Source organism: Tachyglossus aculeatus, chromosome 26 (assembly GCF_015852505.1).
Source record: "Tachyglossus aculeatus isolate mTacAcu1 chromosome 26, mTacAcu1.pri, whole genome shotgun sequence".
Lineage (NCBI taxonomy): Eukaryota > Metazoa > Chordata > Mammalia > Monotremata > Tachyglossidae > Tachyglossus > Tachyglossus aculeatus.
The window spans coordinates 15,544,234-15,564,153 of NC_052091.1; the positions used below are offsets into that span (position 1 = coordinate 15,544,234).

The following is a 19,920-nucleotide window of genomic DNA, read 5'->3' on the forward strand; positions in this document are numbered from 1 at the left end:
CAAAACGAGCCATGACCACCGCGCCCACAACACACAGAGTCACCAGAGCCAGGGAATTGCTGGAAACAGAAAATCAAGACGAGGACACCGATCACTCCCACATAACTCTTCGGCGCTCCATCAAACCTTGTCCCTTCCTCAGGCTCAGAAATCCTTGGAAGTGCTGGAGAAGCTCGCTGGAGGAATGATAGATCGCTCTGAAGAACCAGGAGTGCACATCTGGGTAGGGACCGTCTCTATATGTTGCCAACTCGTACTTCCCAAGCGCTTAGTACAGTGCTCTGCACACTGTAAGCGCTCAATAAATACGATTGAATGAATGAATGAATGAACATCTCCTTCGACCTTCCGCGTCACGCTCTGAATATAGAACGACTACTACGCGGCCTGGTTGTCGCCGTATCCTCGGCTCCCCTCGATTTCAAACGAAGCCAACTGAAATAGAGGGAGAAGGGAGACATCTGAAGTGTTCAGGTCCAGTGATCGCTTCCATTTGGGGCTTGGGTAAAAGCACAAGAAAATTACAAAAAGCGCCCTTCCCTGACCGGGAGTCGAACCCGGGCCGCGGTGGTGAAAGCGCCGAATCCTAACCACTAGACCACCAGGGAGACCTCCACATGACTTTCTCTACCCTCCTCTCACATCGCTCACCGTAGTGTCGCTCCTTTCATTATTATTAATGTCATTTTATGTTCTATAAGAACAATATGGTATATCTTAGGCGTGTACTTAGAAGAGTGTCAAGCACTATTCTAAGCCCTGGGATAGATAAAGGTTAATCAGGTTGGAGACAGTCCCTGTCCCACATGGAACTCCAGACTGGGAGCTCGTGGTGGCCAGGGATTGTCTCTCTTTATTGCTCTATTGTACTTTCCAAGCGCTTCCTACAGTTTACTTTAGAAGTCCAGTCCAGTTCACTCAGCCCACATACCCCAGATGTATTCGTGCAGTGAAAGACACGATACCAGCTTTTAAAGTCTGTTCTGACTCTAAATCCCTTCAGGTCATGGACGGGGCAGGGAATATGTCTGTTTATTGTTGCATTGTACTCTCCCGAGCGCTTAGCATAGTGCTCTGCACACAGTAAGCGCTCAATAAATCACGATTGATCAAATAAAGAGAAGCAGCGTGGCTCAGTGGAAAGACCACGACCTCTGGAGTCAGAGATCAAAGGGCTCAAACCCTGAGTTAAAGCTGATATCGTGTCTTTCACTGCACGAAGACATCTGGGGTATGTGGGCTGAGTGAACTGAACTGGACTTCTAAAGTAAACTGCAAACCCTGAAGTGAGTATGCTAAAAGACAACAGCAGGGTGAATAGCAGAGCGAGGGCCGATTATCTCCCCTTCTTCCTCCTTCCTCCGCCCGAAGGAAACTAAGTAGAAGTGAAGGAAACTGAGTAAAAGCAAAGGGTGATTGACTGCTTGAAATCAATGACGTTCGAGAAGAGTATATGCCAGGATCAGCTAAAACTACTCTTCCCTGACCGGGAATCGAACCCGGGCCGCGGCGGTGAGAGCGCCGAATCCTAACCACTAGACCACCAGGGAGGCCGATGACCTTTCTTTCACTGAAAGTGTGGAATGAATTGGGCGAGCGCAGTACAGTGGCTAGATAGCCTCGTTCTGCTGAATTAGCATGCGCCTTGTACTGCCTGCAAGTGAAGCAATCCCATCCCAGGTCACGGGGTTCCTGATTTCAGCGTTTGAGAATTCACGGGTGTCCTGGCTCGTTCGAGGTTCAGACAGCCCCGAAGTAGGGACATGATCTCTACGGAATCAGAGCTCATCCCCTTCGGTAGCCTCATCCCCTTCCCCAGTCCCAACCCAGTGAGGAATGTTTGGAATTGATAATAAGCGTCTAGTCGGCGCGGGGATTTAGGGCATCCAATAGCCGGTCTGAATTAAGCAGGGCGGGGAGGGAAAAGTTTTTCTTTCTGCAACGGGACGGAACAGTGCGGTGATGAGGGAGGATGAGATGGAGTTGGAGGCGAGGGTGGTGAAAGATGCTGGCACGATTGGTGGTGAAAGATGCTGGCACGATTGGTCTCAAAAACTCCTCCTTAGACTGTGAGTTCATTCATTCATTCAATCGTATTTTCTGAGCGCTTACTGTTTACAGAGCCCTGTAGGAAGCGCTTGGAAAGTACAATAAAGCACTAAAGAGAGACAATCCCTGGCCACCACGAGCTCCCAGTCTGGAGTTCCATGTGGGACAGGGACTGTCTCCAACGTGATTAACCTTTATCTATCCAAGGGCTTAGAATAGTGCTTTACACTCGTCTAAGTACGTGCCTAACATATACCATATTGTTCTTATAGCACATAAAATGACATTAATAATAATGAAAGGAGCGACACTACGGTGAGAGATGTGAGAGGAAGGTAGAGAAAGTGTTGTGGAGGTCTCCCTGTTGGTCTAGTGGTTAGGATTCGGCGCTTTCACCGCCGTGGCCCGGGTTCGATTCCCGGTCAGGGAAGGGTCTTTTTTGTAATTGTCCTGTGCCTGAACACTTCAGATGTCTCCTTTCTCCCTTTATTCCAGTTGGCCTTGTTTGAAATCGAGGGGAGCCGAGGAAACTGCGACAGCCAGGCTGCGTAGCAGTCTTCTATATTCAGAGCGTGACGCGGAAGGTCGAGGGAGATATTCATTCATTTAATCGTATTTATTGAGCGCTTACTGTGTGCAGAGCACTGTACTAAGCGCTTGGGAAGTGCGAGTTGGCAACATATAGAGACGGGAGGGACAAGGTTTAATGGAGTGCCGAAGAGTCATGTGGGAGAGATCGGTGTCCTCGTCTTGATTTTTTGTTTCCAGCAATTCCCTGGCTCTGATGACTCTATGTGTTGTGGGTGCGGTGGTCGTGGTTCGTTTTTGGGGGGCTTCTCCCGTTCCCTCAAGTGGCTGGAATCAATCAATCAATCGTATTTATTGAGCGCTTACTGTGTGCAGAGCACTGTACTAAGAGCTTGGGAAGTACAAGCTGGCAACATTTAGAGACAGTCCCTACCCAACAGTGGGCTCACAGTCTAAAAGGGGGAGACAGAGAACAAAACCAAACATACAAACAAATAAAATAAATAGAATAGATATGTACAGGTAAAATAAATAGAGTAATAAATATGTACAAACATATATACATATATACAGGTGCTGTGCAGAAGGGAAGGAGGTAAGATGGGGGGATGAAAAGGGGGATGAGGGGGAGAGAAAGGAAGGGGCTCAGTCTGGGAAGGCCTCCTGGAGGAGGTGAGCTCTCAGTAGGGCCTTGAAGGGAGGAAGAGAGCTATCTTGGCGGATGGGCAGAGGGAGGGCATTCCAGGCCCGGGGGATGACGTGGGCCGGGGGTCGATGGCGGGACAGGCGAGAACGAGGTACGATGAGGAGATTAGCAGCAGAAGAGAGGAGGGTGCGGGGTGGGCTGTAGAAGGAGAGAAGGGAGGTGAGGTAGGAGGGGGCGAGGTGATGGAGAGCCTTGAAGCCCAGGGTGAGGAGTTTCTGCCTGAAGCGCAGATTGATTGGTAGCCACTGGAGATTTTTGAGGAGGGGAGTAACATGCCCAGAGCGTTTCTGGACAAAGACAATCCGGGCAGCAGCATGAAGTATGGATTGAAGTGGGGAGAGACACGAGGATGGGAGATCAGAGAGAAGGCTGATGCAGTAGTCCAGACGGGATAGGATGAGAGCTTGAACGAGTAGGGTAGCGGTTTGGAAGGAGAGGAAAGGGCGGATCTTGGCAATGTTGCAGAGCTGAGACCGGCAGGTTTTGGTGACGGCTTGGATGTGAGGGGTGAATGAGAGAGCGGAGTCGAGGATGACACCAAGGTTGCGGGCTTGTGAGACGGGAAGGATGGTAGTGCCGTCAACAGTGATGGGAAAGTCAGGGAGAGGGCAGGGTTTGGGAGGGAAGACAAGGAGTTCAGTCTTGGACATGTTGAGTTTTAGGTGGCGGGCAAACATCCAGATGGAGATGTCCTGAAGGCAGGAGGAGATGCGAGCCTGGAGAGAGGGGGAGAGAGCAGGGGCAGAGAAGTAGATCTGGGTGTCATCAGCATAGAGATGATAGATGAAGCCGTGGGAGCGAATGAGGTTCAAGGGAGTGCGTGTAGATCGAGAACAGAAGGGGACCAAGCACTGAACCTTGGGGAACCCCCACAGTAAGGGGATGGGAGGGAGGGGATGCAAATGCAGAATGAACCGCCTTAGCTTTAGAACATTACTAGAGACATGCTATCCACAGCGGCGTTTCCTCTCAATAGGAGATTTCTCTACCTTCCTTTTCTAGGGGTAGGATTCTCGCTATGGGCACAAGCAGAGCCGGGTTCAAAGCGTGGACCATTCAGTCCTTCTTTTATTCGGACAGAGCCTAACTCGATCTCCTGGATTACTGAAAGGGTGTCGAGGGAAGAGAAATAAGAAAAGAGGATTTCGAGGGAGGGGAAAAGAGAAAATCGTGAACAGTAGGGAAAGATTGGAGAGAGATCCCGGGCCGCGCACCTTCTGCCCTTCTTTATTCCTTACATAAATAGAGTTTAAGTTTTACGGAGTGAAAGAACTGTGACTGCGCAGACGAAGTTCCATAAGGATATACTGAGAAGTAAGATACAACACAACACGTGCCGAAACCCGGGATCGAACCAGGGACCTTTAGATCTTCCGTCTAACGCTCTCCCAACTGAGCTATTTCGGCGCCGTAAGCGAAACGTAGCTTCTCGTGTTATAGCCAATTGAAAACTTGAGACCGTGTTTCTGAAAAATTATAGTGAGTATCGAGGTAGGGTCTGGAGCCGAGACGTTCCTGCCGACCGGATCGGAATCTTTATTAAAACTTTGTTAGAGACCGAGACAATGTGTATCCTTCTCCATTCCCCTCTCCGTTGTCCCTGCAGAGGAAAGGAAATGGAATAAGAGGCCGCCGCGTCTCTGCAGACGCTTTTTAAAAATCACCCTGTGCCCAGTTAGTAGTGTCCCATTGTGATCAAGTTTTGGAGAGAATTCAATCAATGCTATTTATTGAGCGCTTCATGGGTGCAGAGACCTGTACTAAGCCCTTGGAAAGTACAATTCGGCAACAAATACTGACAATGCCTACCCAACGGGCTCTGAGAAATCAAAATCAGCCTCCATTCCGGTCCTCAGCCCTACAGTCCCTGCTCGGGGAGAGGTTTGGAAGAGGAGCTGCCTCTTCTGTCCCGCAGTCCCCCCGGCTCCTCGGGGCGCAGAGCGGCGGACGGGACGGAGAGGAGGCCCGGGGGGCCGGGGTTTGGATGGGGAGAACCCGGGCCCGCCGGTGCCGGGGGAGCGATCCGTTTTTACATGAAAGGAATGCCCGCCGCCCCCTCCCACCGCCAGTCCTGCCCAGTGCCGGGGGGTTTGTTTTAGATCGGGGGCGACAGTGAGGGCAGCTGTCCGGCTCCGTCCTCTCTACTCCCGCAGCCCGGAGGGCGGCATGGTGGCGGCGGGGACAGGAGCGGAAGCAGCAGGTCTCCGGGGCCGGCCGGGAGACCCTCGGCTCCGGAGGACCATCTGGGGTCCCCCCCGCCGCGGAGGTCATCGCCAGGCTCACCCGCACACTCTCGGATTTCGGAGGAAACCGCGCTGGCTCCCGAGGTTAGCCTGGATTCCTTCCTCTCCAGCTTCCCGGAAAGTCCCTCCTCCCTCTTCCCCAGCCAGGGTTTCCCCTTTGCTCGCTGGTTGGGGAAACCTCTTAATTCCCTGCGGAAATCATATTGTGCCGAAGACATAGGAGACTGCTGCCTCTTGTAACCTCTTGAAGGATTTCTGCTGAATACCCTGCCATAACCAAAAACATTCCTTACAATAGTGGAACCCAAAACAGTTTCCATTCGCTCAGTAGCATTTCCCACGCTAAGTGCCCGGCTAGCTCAGTCGGTAGAGCATGAGACTCTTAATCTCAGGGTCGTGGGTTCGAGCCCCACGTTGGGCGCAAAACCTTTTCTTTAATTTCTAAGTAGGCCTCTCTCGAAAGAGGTTACGCAAGTGCTAGCTAGACTTCTCCCCAATCCTCCGGCCCCTACCGCCCGCTTCCCATCATTTTTGAGCTTCGGCCTCTTCAGAGATTTGAGCCCCAGGACCTCTCTCACCCCAAGCGAGGATCACAAAGAACCACTCGCGAGGGAGCCACTCGTGTGTCTCAAAGGGGAAACCTCTTCCTCGCCTCCATCGCCCGCCTTTCTGACACGGGGTCTATGAGCGTGCAAGCCGGCGGGGGGGAGGGGGATTGAGGAGGAGCGACCGACCACCGGTGGTGAACTTTAGTCTCTTCGGGAGGGTATCAGCCCCAACTCGACAGGAGCGTGGGTTCTTATTGCTGTGGTAAGGAGATAATGATGATAATAGTATTATTAGAAGCAGTAGTAGTAGCAGTGGCAGAAATATTAAGTGATTCAACCACAGTCCATGTCCCAAGTGGGGGATCACAATCGTAATCCCCATTTTACAGATGAGGGAACTGAGGCACAGAAAAGTTATGTGACTTGCCCAAGGTAACATAGCCGACAAGAGGCGGATCAGGGTTTAAGACCCAGGACCCCCTGCCTTCCATTGATGTTTGGAGTCACAACCCATGGTAACCAAGTACGTAGCCCGAAAATTCTTCCACTTAGGATTCTGGGGCAATCTCCTTGTACGAGAATGACCCAACTTGCAACTATCAGAAGAGGCACGAGGGGAAGGCCAAAATAGCTGTCAGGAGTGAGATTCGAACCCACGGCTCCAGGAGAGACTGCGACCTGAACGCAGCGCCTTAGACCGCTCGGCCATCCTGACGCTCGTGTTTTTCTTTTTGGACTCTCTTCACCTGCTCACGAAACGCAAAAGGAACCTGTGCCCGAAATTCAGGCACACAGCGTGTGCCTCGGACCTTCATATTCCCTGATATCCCTACGGCTACCTACGGCCGTGGTATAGGCTGGAGGAAGCGAACATGAATGAACAAGGATAGTTTCCCCGACTTTGGAAACTAGATTTGAGCAGTCGCAAAAAGAACATCTTGCGAAATCCCGGGGTCAAACGAGGGGCCTTTAGATCTTCACTCTTATGCACTCCAGTAGTTACTGAAATATGGGGAAGAAGAAGGTTGGTGTGGTCAGCTGCAGGAACAAAGTGTGATAAGGAACGCCCCCCTCGGCCCCGGCCTCCAATCCTACCATCTGCCCTTCCTCGCACTCCACACAAACGGTGTTCTGGGCTGTAAAGACCCAAATAATTTGCGTGGGCGCAAGCGAATTTCTGCCTGGGACCCTGAGGCGTGTGAACCCGAGCCCCTGTCTTAGCCAATCAGACCCAAAGGAATAATGGTCTGTATTCATTCAATTGTATTTTCTGAGCGTTTACTGTGTGCAGAGCACTATACTAAGCGCTTAGAAAGTACAATTCAGCAACCAAAAGAGACAATCCCTACCCAACAACGGGCTCACAGTCTAGAAGGGGGGAGACGGACAACAAAACAAAACAAAGCAAGTAAACAGGCATCAATAGCATCGTAAACAGGCATCAATAGCATCAGTACGAAATAAATAGAATTATACATATATACACATCATTAATAAAATAAATAGAATGATAAATATATACATATATATATACGTACACAAAATATACGTATATAAATATATACAAGTGCTGTGGGGCTGGGAGGGAGGTAGAGCAGAAGGAGGGAGTGGGGGCGATGGGGAAGGGAGAAGGAGAAGAGGAAAAGGGGAGCTTAGTCTAGGAAGGTCTCCTGGAGGAGGTGAGCTTTCAATAGGGCTTTGAAGCGGGGACGTGTGCTAGTTTGGCGGATGTGTGGAGGGAGGGCATTCCAGGCCAGAGGTAGGACTTGGACCAGCGGTCGACGGTGGGACAGGCGAGAACGAGGCACAGTGAGAAGAACGATACAATAAGTGCTTATGCACTGCACGAAGACCTCTGGCGTATGTGGGCTGTGAGATCTGAACTGGACTTCTAAACTGTACTGCAAGCCCTGAAGTAAGTCTGCTAAAAGACAAGAGCAGGGTGAATAGCAGAGGGAGGGCCGATTACAGGGTTTTCCCCCTTCCTTCTCCTCCGCCGCCTGATGGAAACTGAGTAAAAGCGAGTGGTGACCGCCTGAAACAAATGAAGTCCGAGAAACGCGTATGTTTCTGTATTGTGAGGCCTCAACCAGATTAAAAAAAAAGAAAAGACAACTTCCCTGACCGGGAATCGAACCCGGGCCGCGGCGGTGAGAGCGCCGAATCCTAACCACTAGACCACCAGGGAAGACGGTGAAAGAATAGATACTGAGAACCTTCAAATACTTCCTGTACCTCTTGATGCGGATGAACACCCGAGGCGAGTGATAGCCAACCTCCCGGCGTCAAGGCTATTTTCGGTCAACGATCAACAAAGTTTAATTAATTTATTCATTCATTCAATTGTATTTATTGAGCGCTCACTGTGTGAAGAGCACTGTACTAAGCGCTTAGGAAATACAATTCGGCAGCAGATCGAGACAATCTCTACCGAACAACGGGTTCACAGTGTAGAAGGGGGAGACAGATAACAAAACAAAACCAGTAGACAGGCATCAATAGCATCAAAATAGAATAATAAATATATACAAATATACACAAGTGCTTTGGGGTGGGGAAGGGGGTAGAGCAGCGCAAGGGAGTAGGGACGATGGGGAGGGGAGGAGGAGGAGCAGAGGAAATGGGGAGGGCTCAGTTTGGGAAGGCCTCCTGGAGGAGGTGAGCTCTCAGTAGAGCTTTGAAGTGGGGAAGAGAGCTTGTATGATGGATGTGAGGAGGGAGGGCATTCCAGGCCAGGGGTTGATGGCGTATATGCGCCCAACATATACCATATTGTTATTATATTACATATAATGGCATTAATAATAATGAAAGAAGCGAAACTACGGTCAACGATGAGAGGTAGAAAGGTAAAGAAGCTGTATTCCATGGTTCCCTGGTGGTCTAGTGGTTAGGATTCGGTGCTTTCACTACCGAGGCCCGGATTCGATTCCCCCTTGCTTTTACCCAGGCCCCAGATGGAAGCGATAACTGGATCTAGACACTTCAGATATCTCCCTTATTCCCCTTTGCCCACTTGTTCTTGTTTGAAATTGAACGGAGTCGAGGAAACTGCGGCAACCCCGCTGTGTACCTGTCATTCTATCGTTAGGGCGTGACGCTCTGGTTGGTGATGTTCCTCAACTACTGTTCTAGTGCAATATAGAGACCCATCCGCGGTCTGATTTGTGTTAATGTCTTTGGCGCTAGGACGGGAAGGAGAGAAACAAGCACATAGGGAAGAAGAGAAAAGGGGACAGTGACAAAACATGTCACAGCAACAACAATGATATCCGAGTAGCTACGTCCATGGTTTAGACTGCAGCAGGATAAAATGAAGGAGTCGAAACGGTTTCTCTGCCTTTGGAGACAGGATTTGCTGAGATGTAAAAGTAAGGCCGTGCCGAAACCCGGGATCGAACCAGGGACCTTTAGATCTTCAGTCTAACGCTCTCCCAACTGAGCTATTTCGGCCCACTAGGGATAATCTTCTCAACAAAGATTCTTGTGTTATAGCTAATTGAAATATTGAAATAGTGTTTCTGAAAAGTTACAGTGAGTAACGAGGAAGGGTCTGGAGTCGAGACCTTCCTGCCGACCGGATCGGAATCTTTATTAAAACTTTGTTAGAGACGGAGACAATGTGTATCCTTCCCCATTCCCGGCTCCATTGTCCTTGCAGAGGAAGGGGAATAGCTGTTCCATTTTATAATATTGTAAAATATTTTTCATGAAACAACTTCTCCCGGAATTATTTTCGAAGTACTGGGTCGGGGGGTGGGAGAGGGAGTTGGAGGACATCAACTCTTCTGCATTGTGCAGAGAAGTAGATTAGCCTGATGAAGCAAGGTTGGGAGTCAGGAGACCTGGATTTCAATCTGGCACACGCTAGCCATGTGACCTTGGGCAAGTCATTTAATTTTTGTATGGAAATAAGATACCTGTTCCCTCACCCCCTTAGACTGTGTCCCTAATGTGAGACAGGGTGTGGGCCTGATATTCTTCTATTGTCGCAACACAATAAGCAACAAATTTGCTTATCACATAGTAAAGGCTTAAGGAATAAGGGCTTGAGTTATTTCCGCTACAATAGCTGGGAAGGGGGGAGCATTCCCCCCCCCCCACCCCGAGAGCATCCCCCACCCCCACCCCGAGAGCGTTCTGCTATTTCTTTTGAGGTAATTGGATTGGGTTGGGGGGTGCTCACTATAGCAATCTCATCCCTTTTTTTCCTGTGATCGCTGGAGAGACCAGCACGAGGACACTGATTGCTTAAAAAAACAAAATGCAGCTAACTAAAATGCAACTTCTGCGTTGGCCGGGAATCGAACCCGGGTCAACTGCTTGGAAGGCAGCTATGCTAACCACTATACCACCAACGCTGCTGTAACTACAAGCCCAGCTGTAGCCTTAATAAATCCATGCCTTAGACCTCTCATGCTGACTACTAGGATGTGATATTATCGGGGGGCGTTTCTGAAGGAAATTTGGGCCAGGCCCGGGTTTTTAAGGAATCTCCTCCTGGGCCTCAACCGCGAGGATCTGCCGAGAATGACACAGAGTCCAAAGATTCCTGGCAACATTAGAAACCTTTGTCAACTGGTAACATACCATCCGTCCCTAATAGCAGACTCCTAGGCATTCTCCTGTCTCTTCTGTCCGAGAACCAACCAAGTTGGAACCTTGAGGAAAGAAAAAAAAATATACGTGTCAGAAGTGAAATTTGCAACCATGCCTCCAGGAAAAGACTGCAACCTGACCATGATGTCTTAGATTGCCCGGCCATCCTGACTCGCCTTCACCCTTTTTATCGATATTGTAAAAAAGAAGTATAATTATAGAAAATGTTGCTATCATTCTTTGTGATAGTCATTATCACATGGTTGAAGCGAATAAATCAGGTAGCTTCCCTATGCTTCAGTTACCTCACCTGTAAAATGGGGATTAAAACTGTGAGCCCCATGTCGGTCACGGACTATGTCCAACCGGATTATCAATCAATCAATCAATCGTATTTATTGAGCGCTTACTGTGTGCAGAGCACTGTACTAAGCGCTTGGGAAGTACAAGTCAGCAACACATAGAGACAGTCCCTACCCAACAGCGGGCTCACAGTCTAGAAAGGGGGTTATCTTTTATCTACCCCAGCGTTTAGTACAGTTCCCGGCACATAGTAAACAATTAACAAATACCATTCAAATAATTATTATCTGAATCTAAATAATTAAGAAGCAAGGAGAAACACTGCACTGAAAAGGGGAAATGAGGAAGGTACAGAAAGGCTTTCCAGCGATTCCTCGCTATCCAGTGGTTAGGATTCAGTGTTTTCACCCCCGCGGCTAGGATTCGATTTCTGGTCAAGGAACGTTTCTTGCACGTGTATCAGTCTTCTTGCTCATCTTCCTGCCTCTCCTGTCTCTTCCCACTTCCAGTCCATACTTCTTTCTGCTGCCAGGGTCATTTTCCTACAAAACGTTCATGCTTCCCCACTCCAAGAGACTTTCCCTGACTAAACTCTCCTTTCCTCTTCTCCCACTCCTTTCTCCGTCACCCTGACTTGCTCCCTTGATTCATCCCTCCACCCAGCCCCCCAGCACTTATGTACATATCTATAAATTATTTATCTATATTAATGTCTGTTTCCCCCTCTAGCCTGTAAGTTATTTGAGGGCAAGGAATGTGTCTATTATATTGCTATATTTTACTGTACCAGGAACTTAATGCAATGCTCTGCACGCAATAAGAGCTCCATAAGTACGATTGCCTGACTGAGTTGACACCCTTCTCCTCGGAACATTACCTAACTTTGGCTTCACTTAAACTATCCTCTGCTGATTCTCCTCTTATGTTTCTGGCTGCTCCTTCTAAGTCTCTTTGTCGGAATCCCTCCATGCTCTGTTCTGGGTCCCCTTCTATTCTCCATCTACACCCGGTCCCTTGGAGATCACATTCATTCCCTTGACTTAAACTTCCGTCTCTAAGGGGATGATTCCCAAACCTACATCTCCAGCCCTGACACCTCTTCTGCACTGCAGTTCCCTCTTTCAGGACATCATCTGTACTGGACTATCCCAAGAATGTGAGAAGTATCAATCATCCCTCTGGAAAAAGCCTTCGTGTTCCCTGATGGTCTAGTGGTTAGGATTCGGCGCTCTCACCGCCGCGGCCCGGGTTCGATTCCCGGTCAGGGAAATCCCTTTTTAACGAGTTTGCATATGGATTATTGAGACAAAAACGATGTTGGGATGGGGTTCGTGTTTGCCCAGTTTCTCCCCGCCTTGGAAAGTGACGGACGGAAGAGGAAAAGTTAGCTGTTGGCCCTCTCTTTGCCATTCAGCCCTTTGTTATCTTTATCAGACTGACCCCAGGGCTTGCAGGAATCCAGTTAAGATATCCCAACGCACGTGTATTGAAAGACTCAAAAGCAGTACCCCCGGCGGGGGGGGGGGGGGGGGGGGGGGGGAAGGCTCACTCTAAACTCCTGCCTGTAAGACATTTAAGATTCCCCATTTAAGCTTTCTTTTCCCCTACTCCCTCTCTTCTGCATCGCCTTTGCCTTTTTAGCCCTTGCTATTCACAACACCCTCGGCCTCTCGCACGTACGTATTTATACGTAGTTCATTTCAATGTCTGTCTCTCGCTGTAGACTGTAAACTCGTTGTGGCTCCCAGATATATTTTCCTCATTGATTACCTTCCCAGGTTTAAACTTTTCCCCAGAGAGAAGGTATCAGACTCCGAGAAGGAATCCTCATCAGGAAAACTCAATACCTGTTCTCCCAGCTCCCACATTTCACATTGACCTTGCGACTCTGGGGATGGGATTCGAACCCACGATTCGAACCCACGTGTGCAGAACACAATGCATTAGCAGTCCAACGCCTTAACCACTCGGCATCACCTTTCATTCTTCTCTCACAGTTGTTACAGAGAAGTCACTTAACTCTCTGGGCCTCAGTTCCCTCATCTGTAAAATGAGGATTAAGACTGTGAACCCCCCGTGGGACAAACTGATCACCTTGTAACCTCCCCAGCGCTTAGAACAGTGCTTTGCACGTAGTAAGCGCTTAATAAATGCCATTATTATTATTATTATTTACTTCCTGGATATGGAGAAACAAACAGTGGCTTTGAGATACGAATTGCTGTTCCTCCAGCCGAAGCAAAAAGCGAACTGGAACTGATCAGAGAAATAGAAGACGGGAGTGGTGGGAAATTGATGCAAATTTTCGAAGTCAAAACTAAAGCAGAAAATCCTCTACCACTCATATCACTCCACGGCGGTTGTTCCATTCAGTCAGAAGGAGTGCGAGCATAGCCGATTCCAGGAAGATCAGAACCACCCGGAGAGGACCTTCCAATTCCAGACTTCAGGCAGGTCGTGGAGGTGAGCAGGGCCAGAACGAGGCCCACTATCGGGTAGGGACTGTCTCTATGTGATGCCAATTTGTACTTCCCAAGCGCTTAGTACAGTGCTCTGCACATAGTAAGCGCTCAATAAATACGATTGATTGAGGCGAAAGAGCAGGGCAGTGGCTGCGGGGCATCTGGGGCATAAGGGGAAGGTGGACAGAAGGAGAGTGTGAGGAGAGGAGGGAAAGGGGCGTGAGCTCAATTAGAGCATGCGCTGAAGACCCTGAGCAAATCACTTAACTTCTCCGTGCCTTAGTTACCTCATCTGTAAAACGGGGATTAAGACTGTGAGCCCCCTGAGGGACAAGGACTGTGTCCAACCTGATTTTATTGTATCCACCTCGGCACTTGGTTCAGTGCCTGGCTTATAGTAAGCACTTATAAGTATCATCATCACCATCATCATCATTATTTACCAGACGCCCCCACCTTCCATCTCACTGTCGCGGCTCCAGATATCCTTAGAAACCCCTCCCCGACCTCCACGCTGACTCCCCAACAGCCTATGTAGGAAATCATACTCTTGTATTACACTCTTATACTCTCGTAGTTATTATACTTTCCCAAACTGGAGTAATTGAAGGAGAAAAAGAAGGTTTAGCAGGGATGAAACTGAATCCCACATATACTAATAATAATGATGATGGTATTTGTTAAGTGCTTACTATCTGCAAAACACTGTTCTAAACTCAGGGGAAATAAAAAGGTGATCAGGTTGTTCCACGGGGGGCTCACAGTTTTTAATCCCCATTTTACAGATGAGGTAAATGAAGCACAGAGAAGTTAAGTGACTTGACCAAAGTCACACAGCTGACAGTTCTGGGAAGAGGGGGGAGCCTAATCCGGTCTTTGACCTCTCATCCCCGCTACCAGGATTTGATTCTATGGAGGGCATTTCTTAAGTGATAAAAAAGGAGGGCTCGTCCGGGATTTGAACCCGGGATCTCTCGCACCCTAAGCGAGAATCATACCCCTAGACCAACGAGCCAACCGTACCACTTCCCTCACATCACTCCATTGGTCTATCTACAGGGATTCATACTTGCCTGAAACTCTCTTTTGCCCTACCCGAAGACTTCTCCCCAGAGGGACAAACTCGAAAATGTCAAAGGTGAAACCGCTTCCTCGCTCCCTTTCCCGACACGTAGTCTAGGGCGTGCAAGCTCGTGGACTGGGGCAAGGAGGGCGTGTCAGAGGAGCAACCAAGGTCCGGGAACGGAATCCCTGGAGGGAGGGTTTCCATACCTTTCCCACAGAAGAGAAGTCTTTCCCGCTCGGTCCCGATCTCCCACGACACGATACTTAGCGTCGTCTGAGCCCCAAACCCGTGAGGAGCGGGGCTTTCTACAGCTCCGGGACGGAGGTCCGCTCCAGGACTGAGCCGGGAGGCGGCGCCGCTGTTGAGGCCAGCTTGGCCGTGGGTGAAGGCGGGAAGAGCAGGGCTCTGAGCAAAAAGAGGCAGAGCCTCTTGGACACAAAATCCGATTGATACCGAGACACATAACATATTCATTTATTGAGCTATTACAATGTGCAGAGCACTGTATTAAGAGCTTGGGAGAGTACAAAATAACAATGAACAGAAACATTCCCTGCTCATTACGAGCTTACATTCTAGAGGGGGAGGCACACATTAATAGAAATAAATTAAAGATATGGACATAAGTGAGTGTGGCTGAATACAAACCCATCTCCCTGTCCCTTCTGCCCCTCCACATCTCACCCAATCAAGCGCGCATCTCTCTCCCTGTCTAGAATACGTTGTACTGTCCATATAATAATAATAATAATAATAATAATAATGGCACTTATTAAGCGCTTACTATGTGCAAAGCACTGTTCTAATATCTCTCACTAAATCCATATCTCTCACTAAGCTGCTTACTCCAGGAGGGAAAGGATCATGTCCACTAATTCTATTTCCCCTTGTACAGTGTTCTATGCACAATAGGTGCTCAGTAGATCAATCAATCAATTGCGTTTTTTGAGTGCTTACTGTCTGCAAAGCTCTGTACTACGTGCTTGGAGAGTACACTATAACAGAGTTGGCAGACACGTCCCCTGACCAAAACGAGCGTACAGCCTGAAGGGGGAGACAGTCATAAATAAAACCAACAGATTACTGCTCTGTGCATACATGCGTACTGTGAGGCTGAAGGAGAGGCGAATAAAGGATGCATATCCAAGTGCAAAGGCGACCCCGAAAGAAAGGGGAGGAGAGGAAATGAAGATTTGGTCTGGAAATGCCTCTTGGAGGAGATGTGCTTTTAAAAAGCCTTTCGAAGGTGAGGAGAGTGATCGTCTGAGCTATTGGAAGAGGGAAGGTGACCCAGGCCAAAGGCAGGACATGGGAGAGAGGTCGGTGGTGAGATAGAGGAAAGTGAGGAATAGTGAGTCGGTTGACGTTAGATGAGCGAAGAGTGCGGGCTGGGTAGTAGTAGGAAATCAAGGGAGTAAGATAGGAGAGGGCAACGTGATTGAGTGCTTGAGAGCCTATGGAAAGGACTTTCTGTTTGATTAATTAATCAAACTGATTCATTAATAGATATATTGATTCTTTGATCTTGGTCAGAAAATCCGATTTATTCTTTATTCTTCAGGCATGCAACTTGGGCTATCCTCTTCCTTCTCATCATCCTTCTCGTCCTCCTCCTCCCTTCTCTGTTCTTTCTTCTCCATTTTCTCCTCTTCCTCCTTCTCCTCTTCCCTCACTTGGTCCTCTTCCTCCTGTCTACCTCCTTCTCTTCTTCCTCCGTCTTCTCCTCTTCCATGTTCCCCTCCTCCTCCTCCACCCCCTCCTTCTCCTCCTCCATTCCCTCCTCTTCCTCTTGTCCTCCTTCTCCTCTTCCCCCCTCCTTCCCCTTCTCCTCCTCCTCCTCCTGCTCCGTTTCCTCCTCCTATTTTTTCTCCATCTCCTCCGTCTCCTCCTTTTATTCCTTGTCCTCCTCCTCCCTCTCTTCTCTTCCTCTACCCTCTTTCTTTTCAACCTCCTCCTTACAACTTCATCTGCGCTGTGGTGTTGGACTTCAAATATAATGGGGTTTCCCTGAAAAAGTTAGGACCTTGCTTGCAGGGAATTTCTTTTGACCGCAGGAAGTGGGCTACGGAGTATTCTCAGAATTCAGAAAAACCACTGGAGGCGACTCTCCTCCAGGGCTAGCCTGTTTTTCTGCATCCCGCCTGCGAAAGGGAGCTCCCTAAGGAAATATTAATATTAAAGAGTGTTTATTAAGTACCTGCTAAGTGCAGAGCACTAGACTGAGAGCTTCGAAGAGTACAACAGGAGCACAGGGGATATTCCTTGCCCAAAAAGCACTTGTACTGTAACAGAAGACAAGGACATAAAAAAATACTCAGGAACAGTAGAGTCCGGATGAAGACACTAAATGTCAAGTCGGATATAGAGGTAGTGCATGAATAAATCCAGGGGTAGTCATTGGTGGGTGGATCCACCTGGGAATGTTGGGAATGAATCGGGAGGGCTTGTTGGAGGAGGCGAGATTTGAGGAGGGATTTGACGATTTCCTCAGTGAATCAGTTTTTGCAGTCTGGGATCCCTGAAATTGATCATTTGCGCTGTCCTGTCCACCTTTTAGCAAATCTAGGCTGCAAGAAGACAGCAGGGTGGGGATTAAGTCCCCGTAATCAGACATAAGCGAATCGCTTTAGCATCTGTCTCTGTGGCGCAATCGGTTAGCGCGTTCGGCTGTTAACCGAAAGGTTGGTGGTTCAAGCCCACCCAGGGACGATTCTATTGCTTCTGAATGTTTTTTAAATCGAGTACCCACGCCTGCTTCAACCTCATATCTACCTTGCCAGTCCACCGGAGAGCCGGTTCGCTTAATCACGTCCACTCTCTCCTACTGCCCCATATCCGACACCATCCTCCACCCATTTTCATTTAGCCTTTGCAGCCTGCAACGATTTGTGCGACACCATCCACACCCTCAAGGGGTCAGATATATTAATAATCATAAAGTGGAAGCAGAATGAATAACTGAATGAATAATTGGCTGCCCATTTGTACCTCTTCCAGGGAGAACGTCCTGGAATTTGGTGAGCAACAATTGCATGTGGGACTACCATCTGTGTCCTACCGGATTCTATTTCATGAAAGCGGAGAACGGTGTGTGTGAAGGTGGGGACGGGGGTTGAAATCAAGCCTGCTTCATTCCGGATGGGCTGGTGGTGGGTGAGAAACCCCAGGGGGCCAGGAGGTCCTTCAGCTGTCATAGGGGAGTGCCTGAATAAAATGCGTTCCCCCCATCCCCGCCCCCAAGGGAGAAGGAGAGGCGGATGAGAGATTCGTGAACATGACTCCCCATCCTCTTCTCCTCCGCATCCCCCACGCCCTACCTCCTTCGCCTCCCCACAGCACCTGTATATATGTTTGTACAGATTTATTACTCTATTTATTTTACTTGTAAATATTTACTATTCTATTTATTTTGTTAATGATTTGCATTTAGCTTTAATTCTATTTGTTCTGACGACTTGACACCTGTCCACATGTTTTGTTTTGTTGTCTGTCTCCCCCTTCTAGACGGTGAGCCCGTTGTTGGGTAGGGACTGTCTCTATATGTTGCCAACTTGTTCTTCTCAAGCGCCTAGTACAGTGTTTTGCACACAGCAAGCGCTCAATAAATACGATTGAATGAATGAATGAATGACTCCAACGGGCCGTGGGTAACTGGAGACTACGGTAAGGCAAGACGGAATTCTTTTCGGTCACCCAACATTGGGAAAGAAGTATCTGCCCTCGCATCCAGTGAATATAGGGAGGAGTTAACTTTCGTGCATCAGGATGGCTGACTGGTTAAGGCGATGTACTTAAAAATCTACTGTGTGTGTTTCCTTGTAGGTTTGAACCCCACCCCTGCAAACCTCCTTTTGGAGCGACAGAAGAGATTGGGAGATCGAGTCAACACTATTCACCTAATTTTCCTTGGGTAACCGGGACGAACCTCTGCTTCTTGGATATTCAGTTCAGGAAATGACAATGAATCAAACCGTCGGCACTTTAAGAAACTCAGCACCAACCGTCTGGGAGAGTATACCAGGTAATGATCCGATCGTTGTGCACCAGAAGTACGTATTCCACTCTTCTCCGATTCATAATCTAGTTTAAAGCCTGTTTCCTCCCATAGACTCTAAGCACCTGGTGGACAGGGATCGCGTCTACAACATCTGTTATAACGTATTTTTCCAAACGCTTAGTACAGTGCTCGGCATGCAGTGAGGGCTCAATAAATCCTTTTGATTGATGAATGGATGGATGGATATGTAATCTCGAGGCGGAGACAAAAACATTGAATCATGGATAAATAGGCGGTAGAAGAAATCTCTCTGGGAATTCGAGGCCGTCTAGTCACGCGAACATTAAGGTTGATATCGCGACAGGGGAGAGGAGTCGGGGGAAGGTCGGGGACACTTGGTATAAGGGGGAACTGGGGCAGAGCACCCAGGCTCCCAGGGAGACAGGGTTCTAGTCACCCACGTACCCCTCATTCCTAGGAATTCTTTCCTCAGGTACTACCGAACCCAAAATGTGCCCCTTCGTCCTTGTAAGCTATTTTATGTTTCCTCACGCTGCCTCCTCCCGGACAGCTCTTCCGGCCCAGGGCGTGTAGGACCGTCTCTCCTCCACTGTTTTGCATCCCCAGAAAGAGGCACAAGCAGTTTCCCTGTGATTATCTGCGGTGGGGAAACTCCTGCAGACGCCCTCTCTGGTGGTCTCGTGGTGAGAAATCGGCGTTCTTAGCACAAGATCCGGGGTTCCACTCTCGGCCAGGAAGCATTGTATTTTAAACTCGATCGACGACCTTAAACGGACTCGGCAACAGCGAGAGGAGCCCCTTTCCTGACACCCTCCAGCCGAGGAAACACTTCCCATTCCCAACCCCTTTCTGCTCAGAGTGGGAAGAGATAGAATTTGGATGACCCAATGCAGGGTCATCGACCAGGCGTATATCCAGCTTTGGGCAAGTCACTTCACTTCTCTGTGCCTCAGTTACCTCATCTGTAAAATGGGGATTAAGACTGTGAGCCCCCCGTGGGACAACATGATCACCTTGTATCCTCCCCAGCATTTGGAACAGTGTTTTGCACATAGTAAGCACTTAATAAATGTCATTATTATTATTATTATTGTTCAGCTAAAGAAAGCCACTAGCATTGAGCCTTCAAGACCCACTTAGAGAACACGAAGTAAGTCTTTGCGTAAGTTGTAGTCGTGGCCGAGTGGTTAAGGCGATGGACTAGAAATCCATTGGGGTTTCCCCGCGCAGGTTCGAATCCTGCCGACTACGTGGCTTTTTTATATGGGCAGGGGACATAGGTACAGATTTTGCCATTTTGTGCTCCCCAATGCACGTAGTACAGTGCCTACAGTGAGGGCTCAATAAATACGATTAATTGATGCTAATTTGGAAAGGGCCTGTAAGAGAAGTAGGTTC

The 19,920-nt window shown here is 48.8% G+C and overlaps 13 non-coding genes across 13 annotated transcripts; 5 read left to right on the forward strand and 8 right to left on the reverse strand.

The window, feature by feature from the left end:
- Nucleotides 1-536: 536 nt before the first annotated feature.
- TRNAE-UUC lies at nt 537-608 on the reverse strand. Its single transcript has one exon. It is a non-coding gene; the product is annotated as a tRNA-Glu (tRNA).
- An 870-nt stretch (nt 609-1,478) lies between these two features.
- On the reverse strand, nt 1,479-1,550 carry TRNAE-CUC. The gene has a single exon. It is a non-coding gene; the product is annotated as a tRNA-Glu (tRNA).
- An 857-nt stretch (nt 1,551-2,407) lies between these two features.
- On the forward strand, nt 2,408-2,479 carry TRNAE-UUC. The gene has a single exon. It is a non-coding gene; the product is annotated as a tRNA-Glu (tRNA).
- A 2,138-nt stretch (nt 2,480-4,617) lies between these two features.
- Nucleotides 4,618-4,690, reverse strand: TRNAF-GAA. The gene has a single exon. It is a non-coding gene; the product is annotated as a tRNA-Phe (tRNA).
- A 1,184-nt stretch (nt 4,691-5,874) lies between these two features.
- On the forward strand, nt 5,875-5,947 carry TRNAK-CUU. The gene has a single exon. It is a non-coding gene; the product is annotated as a tRNA-Lys (tRNA).
- Nucleotides 5,948-6,706: 759 nt separating this feature from the next.
- TRNAL-CAG lies at nt 6,707-6,789 on the reverse strand. The gene has a single exon. It is a non-coding gene; the product is annotated as a tRNA-Leu (tRNA).
- Nucleotides 6,790-8,190: 1,401 nt separating this feature from the next.
- On the reverse strand, nt 8,191-8,262 carry TRNAE-CUC. Its single transcript has one exon. It is a non-coding gene; the product is annotated as a tRNA-Glu (tRNA).
- Nucleotides 8,263-9,454: 1,192 nt separating this feature from the next.
- On the reverse strand, nt 9,455-9,527 carry TRNAF-GAA. The gene has a single exon. It is a non-coding gene; the product is annotated as a tRNA-Phe (tRNA).
- Nucleotides 9,528-10,363: 836 nt separating this feature from the next.
- TRNAG-UCC lies at nt 10,364-10,435 on the reverse strand. The gene has a single exon. It is a non-coding gene; the product is annotated as a tRNA-Gly (tRNA).
- A 1,738-nt stretch (nt 10,436-12,173) lies between these two features.
- Nucleotides 12,174-12,245, forward strand: TRNAE-CUC. The gene has a single exon. It is a non-coding gene; the product is annotated as a tRNA-Glu (tRNA).
- Nucleotides 12,246-14,381: 2,136 nt separating this feature from the next.
- TRNAP-AGG lies at nt 14,382-14,453 on the reverse strand. Its single transcript has one exon. It is a non-coding gene; the product is annotated as a tRNA-Pro (tRNA).
- Nucleotides 14,454-17,139: 2,686 nt separating this feature from the next.
- On the forward strand, nt 17,140-17,213 carry TRNAN-GUU. Its single transcript has one exon. It is a non-coding gene; the product is annotated as a tRNA-Asn (tRNA).
- Nucleotides 17,214-19,691: 2,478 nt separating this feature from the next.
- TRNAS-AGA lies at nt 19,692-19,773 on the forward strand. Its single transcript has one exon. It is a non-coding gene; the product is annotated as a tRNA-Ser (tRNA).
- Nucleotides 19,774-19,920: the final 147 nt, after the last annotated feature.